At 38.3% G+C, this 15,844-nt stretch overlaps 1 protein-coding gene across 1 annotated transcript in view; it reads left to right on the top strand.

The window, feature by feature from the left end:
- The first annotated feature begins 210 nt into the window (after nt 1–210).
- LOC136247130 (uncharacterized) overlaps nt 211–15,844 on the top strand; it is a 34,370-nt gene continuing 18,736 nt past the window's right edge. The window contains exon 1 of the mRNA XM_066038754.1: nt 211–345. The gene's annotated coding sequence lies outside the window, so the exon portion shown is untranslated. The remainder of the gene's footprint in view (nt 346–15,844) is intronic.

The raw sequence follows: 15,844 nt of genomic DNA, 5'->3' as shown, positions 1-15,844 counted from the left end.
AAATGTGTTATACTTACCTGCTCTACATCTACCTCACCACCTGAATTCCAGTATTAGCTACATAGACAATGAAGCACTCACTCGTACAAATCAACATCTGTATCAGTCCGCGAAATACAATACGCCACAGTCGAGCACCGGCCACAGTAATACACTCCTGTAATAACACAATGCATTGTGGTTATTGTGTTACATCACGTTGTTTATGTACTCAAGCAGTACGCCCCTTTATTCTGCCAGTATTTCGGTAGTTCTAGCTTCAGTTTTAAAGAGTATTGTGATTGTATTTAGTCCGTTGAAATCTGCGATTTGAACCAGAACGTAGTTAGCTAACTGAGAAAACAAGTAAGTTAATTATTTAGGGTCTGGTAGCTACTTGTCTTCATATAATGCACCTATCAATGTATTGCCCCACCACCCCCCCCTCGGGCGTAAGTGGGGCTTTACAGGGGGAATTGACACGAAACTGCTGCCCCACTATGGGGCATTTGACGATCGTTCAGTAAGCACCCAAATATTTTTTTGTTGTAACTTCCTTCGCTATGTCAAATCCCGCGTTGCAACTGGGGCCAACGGTGGGGATTTGACACGATAGGTTTGCCCTACTATGGGGCATTTGACATTCGACTGTGTCAAATCCCCACTATAGCCCCACATATGCCCGAGGGGGGGGGGTAGTGGGTCAATACATTGATAGGTGCATAACCGGCGCTCTATTGCATCACAACTCATAGGCGTCCCCAGACCGCCTTTTTGTGTGTGTGTGTGTATGTGTGTGTGTGTGTATGTGTGTGTGTGTGTGTGTGAAAAGGATCTGGTGGATCTCCAATATAATTTTTGTGGGGAGTTTGTAAAAGGCGGAATAGGAATAGCGGAATAACGGAATAACTCGCATCACAACGAACGGGCATTTATATGGCTTATGCGATGTTAGGGTGATTGTACTGTTACAACTGTGAACTCATCCCTCGTAGATATCCTTGCAATGTTAGGGCGATTTGCGTGTACTGTTACAGTTGTGAACTACACTGCTTCGTCGCTCATAGCCGTCCTAGCGAAGTGATTACTATATGCTCTTACTACTACTACTACTGTATGTAGCTAAGTATCATTGCGCTAGCACAGCTAGAATATACAGTAGTTAGCTATTAGTTTCGTTTTAAGTCTTCATCCTTAACGGCTGTCACACCCCTTTTTGCTTGCGACATTGGTACCATACTTTACATACAGTAGTAGCTAGTAATAGCTATAATCAAATGTAATTTTGCACTTCGTAAGCGGGTACTGTATGTTAAGTATGGTACCAACGTCATGAGCAAAGGGGGCGTGGCAGTCGTTTTGTTTCATCCCTCCACTGGAAGGATGAAGACTCGAAAACGAAACTAATAGCTAACTACTGTATATTCTAGCTTAGCTACATACAGTAGTAGTAAGAGCATATAGTAATCATTTCGCTAGGACATTTATGAGTGACGAAGCAGTGTAGTTCACAGCTGTAACAGTACACGCAATCACCCTACATTGTAAGGATATCTACGAGGGATGAGTTCACAGCTGTAACAGTACAATCACCCTAACATTGCATAAGCCATATAAATGCCCGTTCGTTGTGATGCAAGTTAGCTATTCCGTTATTCCGCTATTCCTTATTCCGCTATTCCTTATTCCGCTATTCCTTATTCCGCCTTTTACAAACTCCCATTTTTGTGCAATTGAATCTACAACTTTGGGGAATCGTTGATTAGTGTTGATGAATAGTAAAGGCCTCGCCTGTTTACTAAAGGACCGGCAATGGGAAAATGACGTGCGTTGAAGCCTGCGTCGAAGAGCTAGCTCACCGTATTTCCCATCATCGCTTCTATTCATTGCAGGTCTTTGCTAATCTAATAAACGATCCTCAAAAGTTGTAGATTTGGCTGCACAAAATATTTTTCTCCGCTCCCACATAAAACGATTAAAGCGTCCTAGTCTGTGCACGAGACTTCACAACTCCAGCATTCATTAAATAGCTATTAGGTAAATGGATCAAGGGTAGCTATAGCTAACTCTGTGAATAGCTACTTTGTGTTCGGGTTGATAACTTACGATCAATGGAACCGATTTCAACAAAAAAATACTGCTAGCTACAAGCAACGTAGCCTGTGCGTAGCTATAATGCAGCCATTCAGTATGGAGACTTGGCACAGTTAGCTAGTCTGGCGTAGCCGACCCGCGCGTAGCGAGAGGGTCTGGTGACAGCCACATTCAGTACCTGCCGCTGTTCCAACCTTACGAAAACTTGGTGCGTCCAATCAGATCGCTTAGTGACCGATTAACGACGTTATTCCAGATTTTCCCACTGATTATGGCGAGTTTCTTATGTGTTTTCCACAACCAGCACAAATGTAAGGATTTGTAGAGGAAATAAATGTCATTCAAGTACAAGTACAGTAGCTGTCACGCTCTGTTACGGGAAATTATCCACGTGTTTCGTGCGTATTTTCAAACTTAATTGCATTCCATCTGCACAGGTACTGAATGCGGCTGACACCAGACTAACAATTAGGCGTAGCTCTATTTTCATAACGCTTGATACCTATTGTGACTTTAACTTAAAACTTGTATAAAATGAAAAAAAAAAATTAAAATTCTGAGTTCCATCTCAGGACGTTTCGTATAATGAATCAGAGCCATAACCACTGTATCAGCGCTGCCAGCTGCCAGAACCCTGAATTTTAGACGTACTTGAATGCAAGATAATATAAAAATAGTGATCTAACATATATTAAAGAATATGGCTGAACCCAAACCCTACCCCTAATTGGATTTATACCCTAACCCTAACTTTGGACTACTGATCGTGAGAAATCATTCTTTTAGCGCCCTCTACTATCTTGATACCTCATCAATTGTGGTATAATATATCAATATATACACGTGGGGGTGCCCGCAGGCATGAAGCGTTGTGAAATTAGTGTAAGCCAACAATTAGCTAGCTAACACACAAAACATTTGACAGTGTTAAAAATCGCGTAGCTTTGCATGGATTTCTGACAGTAAGTAAGCAACGTCATTTGCTGTTTTCCCTGAATGCTATCCTATAGAGGCCTGTGCATGGGAAGGTTTAAAGTCTGTCAATAGTGGAAGCCACTACTACGTGAAGAAAGCTGGTAAATTTAATGGCTTTACTAATACTTTGAGAACCAAATCAATCCTTAACGCAGTTGTAATTATCTCATAGTACTGCATTAACCTTCTCAGACAGTTTCAAGGCAATTTCAATGTGCAATCATTCAATCTTGCTGGTTGGGCTTAGAGAATGGTAAGATTTACCTATGCAGTTGTTGGCCATTACAGATGAGAACTATACAGCTAAGCCAGTAGAAGACAAGTAAGTTTTGCACTTGAAAGAAATGGCTAGACTGAAACTTGCCTACAGCAAAGTCTTGGTATGCCGACTGAAGCTTTTCAAGTAAAATCATGCTACAATCAAACCAAGCTGTCATTAAAACCAGAGTAGCAGGAAACTTCTACTTTGGCACAGATAATCATTTTATTGTTAATTGGTTTATTTTTAATGTACAGTACCTTATAGTGGCCAGTACTGAAGGGTATAGTTCTACATGTAGTGATTATGATCATAAAAATATATTATGATAATCTAATTAGTTTTATAGTGCTCCATATCTGTTTAATCAATCACATGCAGTGGTAGTCAGACATGACCTGCTCTGTGTGTTAGAGTGTATTTTATACCCACATGCGTGGTTTATGCAAGCTCACAAGGTTCTACCTACTGGTAGATTTGTTATCATTCCGCTTATAAACACAAGTGAACGTAACTATACACTTGTCATAGTAGTAATATTATGATAATTATGATTTTAGAGTATTCATGTGCACATTTTGTAGAGCACATGTGCAGGTGTTGACAATGAACATGCATTAATGATGACATGGCAATAATTTAGTCATTGTTAAAATGAATTGGCATCAATAAAATTGCAGCTAAATAATATTCCTTCGCAATCACCTATAATTTTGCAACTTTTTCGGTCTGGCTTTTAAAGGCCTCATCCTTTTTAAAGCTTGTCTGTTTTGGTAGATTAATTTTGTCTATTGCACAATAACCAAATTCACAAAACACTTCTGTAATAAGTTCACTTATGGTACTTTTACTGTTGAAGGTGTTGTGCACCAAGTTTTGCTACTGATAAAATCCAAACACCTATGCAGTTAATGTTATCCATATGTTCTCATATAATGATCAATTTTGACCGATAATTTAGGTGGACACTTTGATATCCTCTAAAAAAGCAATCGAGTAAGGTAGTGTAACTCACCAATTATCAGCAACCTAAGCTTTAATGTGCCATAACTCAGGCATCCGACATCATAAAGCAGCAACATGTTCGATGGAGCTACATCTTATCTCTCATCATAACTACAAAAATTGAATCCACAATCAAAAGTATGCAAGAATAGTGGTGATTATAGTGAATGGATTGCATCTCAATTATCGACCATCTCTACCTATTATCGACTTACATGTAATTACTAATAGTTGACAAATCCAAGAAATGGAGCACAACTTGCTATGAATTTGCACAGGTAATACAACTATGCTAACAACTTAACCACTACCACGACAGGGGTCTACACCTAAAAATGAATGAAATTGAACATTCTGTTCAACAGATATGCACACATTTAGTTAGATAATTTTTACGTAAATTCATATAATACTACACACATGTACATGTTGTCAACACTAGCTAGTTGTTCACACTAGTGCATGCAGTCCAATCATTCCCCCAACAACTTTCCAGTGTGATTGAGGAGATACTTTGGTAGTTACAGTCTGGATCATGTTGCACCTTGATCATTGCTAGATATCTACCAGCTTAGCAACTGTAGTCACTATCAATATCTTCATCTTCTCCATTTCTGAGTCAAATCCGACTGGTGAATTCAGCTTATTCTCTGAAGCTTCCTTTCTTTTTGCTTTATTTCCCTCCTTTTCACTTTGCCTTCTTTCTCTTGTCGCCTCTCCTTCATTCTCTTTTGCTTCTTGCTCCTCTTCTTTTCTTTTTCATCTTCTAAAATTACCACTAAAACATATAAAATATGTTCTGGATTAGCAAAAAGGTACCCTTTCCACACATTAATTTTACATGCCAGAGAACAAAATGATGTAATACTTGACTCCTTGTGCTGATTAACTTGTTCTTAGTTTCAAAATGAAACCAGACAGTTTAGCTGCACTCATTAAACTACCGGGCAATTATTTGCGATGTTAATAAAGTTTAAAAGCTTTAAAGTTCAAAAAATGGGTCAGATTTTGTGTGTGAAAAAGGTACCTTTTTGCGAATCCAGTCACATATTTATGATGCATATGTGACCAGATCTGCAAGAATCCCATATGTTAGCACAAGCCTAATTTTACAGCAGAATGCAATAAATGCAATGGGTGAAATATTAACGAAATCGAAAAATGTTCTGTAAATAGTTTAAGCTCTTGTTTCACGATGAAGAAAAGTGATAAAGGCATAAATCTTAGTAGCGTCGTGATCTCAAAAGCAAGAGGAGTTCCCAAATCTTTGTTTCATGTCAGTACTCTCAAGGAGAGAGAAAATATGAACGTTAGTTTGCCTTACATTGGACAAGTGGTCTGTTATTTTTTCTCATGTTTTTACCTTTGCCCTGGTTGTAGGTAGGGCCTGGAAGAGATAATCTGTTGGTGTAAGTTGCATCTTGGTAGAGGACTGCATTCAAAAGTTATGATCATTTGTTTAATCATGTATAGTTTATTTTCCATATTTTCACTGTATACAGGTAGTTAATCGATTTTTCTGCTACAACAACTTTGTAGCATTGTAGCTTCAAAGGTTCTTGGATTCTAGAGCTGAAACTTTGATTGGCCATTCCTTTGGCTATCTGGATAACTCAAAAAATGTACTAACATTATGGGGTTCTTGCAGATCCGGTCACATAATGTAGCTATAGGGAGACACAATTGTATCCTTGCTTTTCCCTGTCCCTAGTATCCTCTTCACTGTTCCCATCCCCTGTCCCCATTCCCAGTTTTACCACACTTATACCTTTCCTTTCCTCTCATCTTAATTATTTTTGTAGTATGCATTTTTTACTCAATGTATTTCAGTGGCATTTATCTCAACAACAGAAGTATGCAAACAAATCTGGTTTTCACATAGTGGGCTATTATTATACGCAAGGTCCCCTGCCTACCCCCATAGGAGGACTAAGTGTAAGCCCAACCTGCATGCTTGCATGCCATCCTATTGCCCCCAAGCACTCAATGCAATGCAAGCGAGCTGAGCTCCTTTCACCCTCACTTGAAAGGGAAAGGAGATATATAGTTATTTTCTACCATAAACACATGCATCTACTTAACCTTACATACCATACTAAGTAGTTCTGACACCGGTAGTGAACATGAATGGCTATTTTACCAGCATTAGTCCATCAATACCATCATTTAACTGGACTATCAAACATTCTAGTTGTATTGAGACATCCTAAGATTGGCATTCATCCAGTATTCCCCTGAGTAATCAACTTTAAGCCATGCATCTAATATTATGCCTGGAGTATTCGACTTGAGGGCAAGCAACCACAGTTTGCCTCTGGTTTTGTATCTGCTTTAGGGTATGCAACAAGTAGTTATTAGTCATTAGATAAAACATGGGAATAGAGATTGCTTTAAAAAAGTAAAGAAACAAGAGTCAAACAAGCCAGCATGTTAAATACACAGATCTCAATTTAGACTCAAATAAACATTTATGCAAAAGTATTCTAAGTACTTATCTGCCTGGAGAAACTACTCTTTTTCCTTAGTCTCTACCATATCCATTGAGTCCAAATAGCAATCTCTGTGTGTTTAACATGTTGGCTTATGTATAGATTATTGCACAAATCCATTTCGCCCTCGGTGATTATTGTGCCATTCCTCAGGTCTCTAAAATAGCGAAGATACCGTGGATTTGGGTGATAACCGATTCAGACTATGGCTAGTATGGCTCTGGTCACTACCGTAATGGCAGCTTCCTGATTGAATCAGTGCTAAAATAACTCACTGGTAGGCTTCCTAGATGAATACAATCATCTTTGTGATCCAGCGATGCTTTCTTTACACTCTAGCGATGATTTCTGATGGCTATTGTGACTGGAATCCAGCAAAGCACGTGACAAAAATTTTTGTCGCGGGTATCTAACAAGTGTAGATACCTACCCCAGGTATCTATTGGATTTTAAGTACCTCATTAACGAATAAACTTCAAAGCATAATATGCGTGCCATAATCTTTTTCCATGTTTTCATTTTTTAAATTATTTTAACACTAGTAATATATATATAGTATTGTATAATTGTGACCGGATCTGCAAAAAATGGACATAATCGCACAAGCCTAAATTTACAATATAAAGCATTGAATACATTGGGTGAAATACTTACTTATATTATTGAAAAAATCCGTAAATGTTTTTAACCCATGGAGGAAGAGACTAACAATAAAACCCTGGATATCATCTAATTCACCTTCTCAAGAGGAATTGGAAAATCTTTGTTTGGTTGCAGTAGAGGATACGTAAGCTATGAGCGTTTGTTTACATCATGTTGAAGCGATCGTACGTGATCGACTTTCGTCTTTGTATGCAGTGAAAAAGGGTGAGTAAAGAAAAACTTATCCAGTAACTGATTCCCATGTTCATGGCAAACACGATGGTGAAATGTTTAACCCCGTACCTCAATTTGTTGGTAAGTTACAACCATCTGTGTAAGCAGCTGTAGTTTATTTTCCCTATACTTGCTGTACATATCGATTTTTCTGTTATTGCTACTTTGTAGGGCTGTAACTCCCAAAGTTATTGGCATATGAAGCTGAAACTTTGCCAGTGGGTACACTTATCTAAGTAGATTATAAATATTTAGCAAACAGGAATTCGAAAATATGTGATTATGTCCTGTTTTGCAGATCCGGTCACAATTTATAACTGCAACATAGTTATGTACCATACTATTGTGTGATTGTACATCCTAGGAAAACTAGCTGTGCTTCCTGCCTAGTAATTAATAATAAAAAAAGAAGTCCTTTATTTCATTGTAGTGAAGGGAAGGTAGTTCAACAGAGCAAATGATCCACAGAAAAGGAAGCCCCATAATCACATAGAGGTGGAGTACAGAGGGGAGGCCAACCGTAATGCTAGGCCAAGACATCCTGAAAGGTGGACTTTTGTAGAGCAAAACCATGCTCATTCAAGAGGAGAGTTGCAAGCCAATTCGAAGCCCCTTTATATGCTAGTTCCACGGCATGCTGCAATGTCTATTCCAACTGCTGATGCAATTCAGAAAAAAATTATTAGAGTAAGTTTCCCACTTTAATTTGCACACAGAGCATTTTCTAGCTGTTGGAAAGAAACAGCGTCATTAAAGCTCTTAGAATATTCATGAATGCACAAACAAAGAGGCTCAGCAATATGACGGGAAGCAGCTAATCCACCATTACTTGTGATAGTTGGAACAAAACTATCCAGGCTTCCCCAACGAACAGACAGACTAAATTTGCTCAAATGAAAATGGTCCAGCTGGACTGACATACCCCGGACTCAAATTTTCGTTACAAGACTACTGTTATGTTTGGCCAGTGTGCTAACTACCACTTCCCCTACTTTTCTATCTTATAAAAGTGACTGAAGAAGTAAGCTGTATAATATTAAGAAGATAATACTATAAAACTTAATAACACAGTTTTACTCATAGGTATCTCCCCACCAGTACATTGTCATTTGGTAAGGGAAGAACTGCTCTATAAAGTTTTGTCCTGTGTTAGAAGGACGGTTTGTGAAGTTATACAAAGTGCCAATTTTACATCCTTTAAAATAAATTGTGTTCACAACTAAATAGTAATTTTTGTATTTTATTACATCGTGCCACAAAATGGCAAACTTGTACTGATCTTTGAACAGATAATTGTAAACAAAGCAATAGTAATATGTGACACGCAGAGCGAAAACCCAACTAGTTTGCATTTTTCTCAAACTTCTTTTTATAATTTCTTAGCTATCCAGAGGGAAAACCAATAGCCTGTCAATGTTTCAGTGTAATCTGGTGAATAGTTGTGGAGTTATAGTGATAGCCAACAGGAAGAGCAAATCAATATTTTTACAGTGACTATACAGAAAAAAATTACAGGCTCTTGTTGCTCATTTAATTGAACATAAGTCACGAAGGCAACAACCTATGGAATGGGACTTTGTGTCAAGGGTTACGACAATATAGTCGGCGTACCTGTCACAGCACCAAAAATGTCATTGGTAGAATTACAGCATGCTGAGGTTCCACTGACGATTGGCGGAATAGGGGAGGATTCAAGACTACTCGCAAAGCAAGCACCTCGTGTCAATACCACAATCGAACCTAGTTCTTATCACATGTACAGACATGCACACACAACATAATAATGTTATGTACATAATAAGTGTGTGTGTTCTACAGTTCATCTTCAGCAGAGTGATGGAATGTCCGTAGTTGTCATTAGTTAACTGGAAACCAGCAATAACTCGGGAAGCATCATCATGGAGCTGTGCTCGAAGATAACTGAGCTTTTGCATACCTGTCAATGAAGTGTTACTGTGGACTGCTGCCTCAAAACAGTCTCAAAAGGTCTGCCATACTAGGTCACCATTGAACTGTGGTAATTCTAGTGTGGGGAGGTGAGTTACTTGTGGTAACACAGCAGATGGAGGTGATGTGGGATCGCGCGGCGTGCGCACTTCTGCAGTTGTAGATATTGTGGACCCAAGGCGTTGAGAGTAATTTTCACCTTGGCTGTAGATATGGAAGAATTTATTTCTTCCGTCTGTAGTACCTATGCTTCGATCTCCTCATCATCTGTTGTTGCCTCCAGTATCTTCACATCTAACCCTGAGATTATTTCTTGTTTTCGCTGGAGTTGCTTGTGGCGGTCCTTCAAGGTTGCGGTGTTATCTTCAGTAAGCTCCTGTGCATCATTTAGAATCTCAGGTAAACTCTGCAGTAGGGATACACTCTGAATCCTCGTCTAGATGAAACCAGTCTCTTGAGTTCCACCATTGACCACAGCATTAAAAATGTTGCGAGGTTATGACAATGTAGTGGGCATACATGTCACAGCACCAAGAATGTCATTGGTAAAATTATAGTATGCCAAGGTTCCACTGACAACTGGCGGAATAGGGGAGGATTCAAGACTACTCGCAAAGCAAGCACCTCATGTCAATACCACAATCGAACCTAGTTCTTATCACGTGTACAGATATGCTCACACAACATAATAGTGTTACGTACATAATAAGTGTGTGTGTGTGTGTTCTACAGTTCATCCTCCATGACACTTTGCTCATTATCTTCCTTATGAATTGCAACATTCAGCAAGGTACAGTGTTTGACCTACAAACACCCATGCATTCAAGCAAGAAGGCTGTTTAAACTTAGGAATGGTGATGTTAATGTAATATTTTATCTAATCCAAAACAGCCAAGCTGTAAAAAAAGAGTGCGGCCCTCAGAAAGGCTATGGTGAAAAAAGATGTGAAATCCAAGGTGGCGGCCAAGAAATGGCTGTGATGGTAGGTTAATGGTAAAAAATTTTAATAACAACAATTCAGGTGAATTTGGTGCCGCTTGGTCTTGGCACAAAATTCACCTGAATTGTCGTTATTAAAATTTTTACCATTAACCTACCATTACAGCCATTTCTTGCACCACCTTGGATTTTACATCTTTTTTCACCATAGCCTTTCTGAGGGCCGCACTCTTTTTTTTACAGCTTGGCTGTTTTGGATTAGATAAAATATTACATTAACATCACCATTTCTAAGTTTAAACAGCCTTCTTGCTTGAATGGATGGGTGTTTGTAGATCAAACACTGTACCTTGCTGAATGTCGCAATTCATAAGGAAGACAACGAGCAAAGTGTCATGGAGGATGAACTGTAGAACACACACACACACACACAGAATGTGCTGGTACAATAGAATGTGCTACCAATAAAGGAAAGCAGTTGGTCTTAATTCAGTGCAATTCTAAGAGCTGCACTGCATATTGTAGTTATATATCTTATATACTTGTATGCATGTATGCTATATAATTTCATACTTGAGTAATGTTTAGCTATATCTAACCAAAACAGCCAAGCTGTAAAAAAAAGAGTACGGCCCCCAAGGTGAAAAAAGATGTGAAATCCAAAGTGGCGGCCAAGAAATGGCTGTGTTGGTAGGTTAATGGCAACAATTTTAATTATGACAATTCAGGTGAATTTGTGTTGCCTCCTCCACTAGAATTCGGCACTGAAATTACCTGAATTGTCGTAATTAAAACTATTGCCATTAACCTACCGTCACAGCCATTTCTTGGCTGCCACCTTGGATTTCACATTGTTTTCAGCTTGGTTGTTTTGGTTTAGATATCACTTCTTTTTGCATTGCAAGCCACAAAGCTGGCCATATGGCTTTGATACTTCTTTTTAACTTGTAAGGAATTGTGGAAGAAAGGAAGTAATTGTGTGTATAGCTTTTGTCTGATGAAATATTTGTATATTTAACATTGAATGATGATTATCAAATACTGTAGTTAAAAAGGTGACTTCTTACATAACTGAACTGTAGCTGAAACTCTCATTGTTTGTAGCTGAACTCTTTTCAGGGTGATTTGATTCTAGCTGAACTCTCTACAGGGTGATTTGTTAGCAGCTGAATTCTCTACATTGTGATTTCTTTGTAGAAGGTGACTTGTTCAAGCTGAACTCTCTACAGGGTGGCTGAATTCTCTACAAGGTGATTTGTTTGCAATTGAACTCTCTACAAGATGATTTGTTTCTAGCTGATCTCTCTATAGTGTAACTTGATTGTAGCTGAACTCTCTACAGGATGGTTTCTTTGTAGCTGATCTCTCTACAGGGTGACTTGTTTCTAGCTGATCTCTCTATAGGGTTATCTGTTTGTAACTGAACTCTCTACAGGATGGTTTCTTTGTAGCTGATCTCTCTACAGGGTGACTTGTTTCTAGCTGATCTTTCTACAGGCTGAACTTGTTTCTGGCCAAACTCTCTACAGATGATTTGTTTGCAGCTGAACTCTCTACATGGTGGTTTCTTTGTACTACAGAGTGGCTTGTTTGTAGCTAAACTCTCTACAGAGTGACTTACTTGTAGCTGAACATTGCATAAAGTAACTTGTTTGTAGCTGATCTAGATGAACTCTCTACTGGGTAGCTTTTTTGTAGCTGAATTCTCTGTGACTTGTTGTAGCTGAACTCTCTACAAAGTGACTTGTTTATAGCTGAATTCTCTTCAGTGTGACTTATAATGTTCTGAATCTCTACAGCAACATAGCTGAACTCTCTACAGGGTGACTTGCTTGTAGCTGAATTGTCTATGAGATTGACTGTTTGTAGCTGAACTCCCTACAGAATAATTTGCAATGTTATATAATTGTATAATGGAATAAGTTATAAACGTAGTTGAATGCTCTATTAGGGTGACTGTTCTATTACACTGTAAAAACAAGGGTGTTCCCAAAACACCTTTATGAGGGTTCTAGCTGCCATTTGTGTGGTGTTCCCTTGGGGTGTTCCATTGCACTTCATAAGGGTGTTACAAAGCTCCCATTAGGGTGTTAAGTAAGACTGGGTACAAAAAATACTGGCTCCTCAAAGGGAGGGAATTAGGGTGGGAGTCACAGGTTTACATCTCTAATAATACCAAAGACTTAAAGAAAGCCTCACTGTATACTGAAATGGAATATCACAACACAATACATATCACTATTACATTAACATGATACCTCACTTTTATAAAGGTTACCATTTTGTATTAATAATCTTACAACCAAACATGATACCTCACTTTTATAAAGGTTACCATTTTGTATTAATAATCTTACAACCAAGTATTTTTTTGATTGTGGGTTTCCGCCATTTTGACAGTACACCCGTTTGGTGTCGAGAAACACCCCTGAAGGTGTGGGTGTATTATAACACCCCTTATAGGGTGTACTTAAACACCTCCATTTTTACAGTGTAGAGTATCAAGATCTCTCATATGCTACACGTAGTTCGCTTTGGAATCATAACTCAGTGGTTTGTAATCCGATTCTTCTGCACTACTGCAAGAACTTTCTATGATAATTATTCCAGTTACACACCGATTTTCAGCTCACTGCTCTAAGGGTGCATCTCCAAACTGATTTTGGTACGCTTAAAGTCATAATGATGCTAAATTCAGACCCCCCCTCCCCCCCTCCTTAACGTCACACTATAAAAACAATGCATTGGTAATAGAAGCACAAAACGTTATATTCTTTACCTGAAAACATAGTCTACAAACAGTATAGCTGTTTAATCACGTCACTTTCTCTGTTCTATAGCTGTTTACACTATAACTGCTTTAATAAAAAATTAATAACGTCATGGGCTGAACCCCCCTCCCCCCTTAACGTCATTATGACATTAAGCGTACCAAAATCAGTTTGGAGATGCCCCCTAAGCGGTTTGCCTGGTAGGCATGAAAACTAATAGATTTTTCATTCATAAAAATCGATCGCATAATTGTGACACAGATTGGGTTTTGTCATATCTCAATAGCCTTTAACTGGATTTCTTTCAAACCACAAAAAGGCACTCCTACTATAGTTACTCCATCTATATAGCACTTTTCAGCTCATTCCTTCAAGCGGTTTACCCTGTGGGCGTGATAGATCTTCTACCTTATTTTACGCAAATAATCGGTCATAACTCCGTAAATGTTTATCGGATTTTTACCACATTTGGTACTGAGATTCACCTTAATGAACCCTTTAAGGGACCCAAATTTCATCCCGATTGGAGCACGAATTCGTGTTTTATGGCGGATTTGCAAAGTGTGCGAAAAGAAACAGAAGAAGGAAAAAACGAAGAAAAAAACCCAAAGTTTGATCGCTCATATCTCGGAAATGGCTGAAGTGATATTCTTCAAATTTTGGAATGTACACTCCCCTAGCTAGCCGACACTTTTGTAGCAACTTTGGTGTCAATCAGATAAAGAATCACGGAGCTACAAAGGTGTGAAAATCGCGTTTACTTTCTTCCTCTTAATATACTCAAGGTGTGGCGCGCCGGCTTCTTGGGCCGCACGACACACTACCGTGTGTCTTGATATGTATTATATATATAATTTGTATATTTACTGATAAAATCAGAAACATTTAGAGTACACCTGTTTCATTTTTTCTTCTTCATGTGATAAAGAAAAAAAGATAGGCTAAAAAAGTCCCAAAGCCGGGGCCAGAAGCTGGCTCAAATATAAAAAGAAGTGAAATCTAATCCAAAACAGCCAAGCTGTAAAAAAAGAGTGTGTCCCTCAAAAAGACTATGGTGAAAAAAGATGTGAAATCTAAGGTGGCGGCCAAGAAATGGCTGTGGTGGTAGGTTAATGGTAAAAATTTTAATAACGGCAATTCAGATGAATTTTGTGCCAAGACCAAGTGGCACCAAAATTCACCTGAATTATCATTATTAAAAATTTCCTCTACTATTGCAATGACTTTCTATGCTGATTATTCCAGTTACATACAGATTCTCAGCTCATTGCTTTAAGCGGTTTGCCTGGTAGTAGGCATTACAGTATCCTAGTTTTTTAAATTAAATTCTCTGTATATTCCCCAATAGAACTTGGTACAAAATAACAACTCGTGTTTAACTTGGGATTACTCCATTGTTCAAGCTCCAATGAGGATGTAAATTGCTGAGGGGTTTGTCCACATGCTGATCATAATGAAAATTTTAATTTCACTGTGCGCATTACATATAAGTAAGTTTTTGTGTTGGTTTGTACGTAGAATATTTAAAAAAACCTTCTGTCGGGTGGGAGGTAGTCACTGGTGCTTACTTTAAAATGCATAGTTACTTCGCTCAGGTTAACAATTTTCAGCTCCAGAGCAATTTTCTGATGGCTGTGTCATCAGCTCAAAAGTATAAACCACTTCAAAGTTGGCATAACAATGCCATAATTGAAACCACAGCTCCACCTTAGGTATATTGTTACAACATTGTGGCACCTCCACTTTAGTTGTTTACCTTTATAAGTTGTTAACTTGATGTTTTTACTGACTTGAGATAGCCACTTGCCTATGGGAATACACCATTGTATTGAGAATTGTGCAATAGGTAAACATATTTTCTCACCTCAAAGCATACAAATATCACTGAGATCCGATAAGATCTGAAGTTACTCTCATTACATGTACAAACTTGCAGCTAGAAGCAACTGCAGTTTCAAGATAGTCCAGATTGCTAGATGGCTTCCTGATTCAATTGTACCATATTTCCCTTTAAAATGTATGGGGAGCCCCGGAAAAATGTACATTTTTTAGTTTTTAACACTGTGCATGCCAAAGTAGCTAATTCCAACCCAACAAACTATATATTTCTGATTTAGGCAATCAATACTCTACCTATTGAGCATATAAAAGCCCATTTTCCAAAATTAAAAAATCGGACTGGAATTTTTATTCACGAATCTTGATCGCACAATTGTTACACACCTTTGATTTCGAGTCATATCTCTATGATCTTTATTTTGATTACTTTCAAAGCAGCAAATAACACTCCAACACTGGTTGACCTATCCACAAACCGATTTTAAACTCAGTCCATGAAGTGATTTACCCTGTAGGCATGATAACAGATCGATCTTATTTTACATGAATATTTGGTCATGAATTCTGAACCATCCATCAGATTTGCACCAAATTTGGTACTATGATGCGACTTTTGAATCCCTTTTGGTGTACCAAATTTCGATGTGATTGGATATTGTGTTTTATAGCAA

Source organism: Dysidea avara, chromosome 2 (assembly GCF_963678975.1).
Source record: "Dysidea avara chromosome 2, odDysAvar1.4, whole genome shotgun sequence".
NCBI classification, from domain to species: Eukaryota; Metazoa; Porifera; class Demospongiae; order Dictyoceratida; family Dysideidae; genus Dysidea; species Dysidea avara.
The sequence above is the reverse complement of the archived record's forward strand: the minus strand, read 5'-3'. Positions and strand labels throughout refer to the sequence as shown.